Source organism: Apteryx rowi, unplaced genomic scaffold (genome assembly GCF_003343035.1).
Source record: "Apteryx rowi isolate R43461 unplaced genomic scaffold, aptRow1 scaffold_19, whole genome shotgun sequence".
Classification (NCBI taxonomy): domain Eukaryota; kingdom Metazoa; phylum Chordata; class Aves; order Apterygiformes; family Apterygidae; genus Apteryx; species Apteryx rowi.
The window spans coordinates 3,998,902-4,000,427 of record NW_020448196.1 but is presented as its reverse complement, the minus strand read 5'-3'; positions in this window follow the sequence as shown (position 1 = coordinate 4,000,427).

The following is a 1,526-nucleotide window of genomic DNA, read 5'->3' as shown; positions in this document are numbered from 1 at the left end:
CCACAGGAGCCCACAAAGCCCAGGACGCACCAGATCAGAGCTCTTCCCTGCTACCCTATTTCCAAGAGCAGCCAGCCCCAGAAATTCAAAGGAAAAACGTTGCTGAGGCAGAGTCCATGGAATAACGCACCTGCAGAGAAGTCCCTCCTCCTTTCCCCCAATATCTCCAAGCATGGAGATCTATCCTGGGAGCTCACAGCGGGAGCGCGGTACTCGTGTCCACGCGTGCTTATGAATGAAGCGTTGCAAGCCAGAGAAGCTGAATCAGGAGCCTGCAAAACCGGCCGTGTGCTCGTCCCCAGGCACGCGGCCGCTGCGGGAGGGGGCCGCCGCAGCCCCACCGCCTTCCCTGCCTGGCCGCGCGGGGGCTTGCAGCGCGAGCCCACCTTCCCTCCGGAGGTTAAGGGCGAGGGGAGGCGTCGTGCGCACCGGCGCAGCGTTTGCTGCGGAAATGCCTAGGAATAAATCAGATGCGTCGGAGTCCCTGCAGAAAGCCGAATCAATCTCATTTGCACATCTCACCCACAGCCCTCAAAGAAGTGCTGCTGCTGGGAGAAAGTTCCTCTGATTTTCGTCTCCTCTCTTTGCCTGACCTTGCAGGCGCTTTTCCAACCCCCCTTGCCTGAACTCTCTTGAACGGCAACAGGATGATGCTGCACGGAGAGGACGGGGATGAAGCGAAGCCGGTAGATGAGCACAGGGACCCGTGCGCACCATCTCCCTTTCCCCGCGCTGCTCGGTGCCACATCGTGCACCCCGGACCTGCTGCTGCTGCCACCAACTCTTTCGGCCACCCAGGGCTCGCCGTGCTTGTCCAGATGCCCCGGGGAGGCTCTCCCCTTGCCGTGCAATGCCCACCCTGTTCGAGCCAAGGGCTCGCACGTTCCTGGCGGTGGGGTGGATTGAGTGCTGGTAAAACACAGCCAAGTTGGAGCGTTCTTGACAAGGACGTGGCAGGAATCAGCAGTCCTGGGTAAACCAGCGCCGGGGCATCGGTCCCCGTAACGCTGTAGCCTGCAGTGGTCTCGGAGCAGAAAGGAGCCTCGCTTCTGGATACTTCAGTATCTTCATGTCTTCCACATTAGCAGCGAGTCTGACCCCACATCAGCTGCTGAGAAAACAAGCTCTGCAGAGACTCTGGGCTCGGTGTCTTTTATTGCAAAGGAGTCAGTTTTGCGTTGCGAAGGCCAGCGGGGAAACCTTCCTGCGCTGGCTGGGTGTGCAGCTCTCATCCTGGTGCCTGGTGCTAAGACACGAGAGCTATAAACCGAAGCCGACTGGAAACCTAAAGTATTAACTGATCTGCCTATTTCTTCTGGCCACGTGGAGGTAATTGCCATGGAGTAAACCAGGAAAGATCCATTTATATCTCTCAAGCAGCCTTTTTACCCCCCCCCCCCAAGTACAGGCTGTATAATTTTTAGTCTCGTAAGGTACATTTGACACCCTTTTTTTCCCCCTTCTCTCATGCTAAACTCAGCACACCTGCTGGGTATGCCTGCAACAGGAAAGGTGGAAAAAAATGC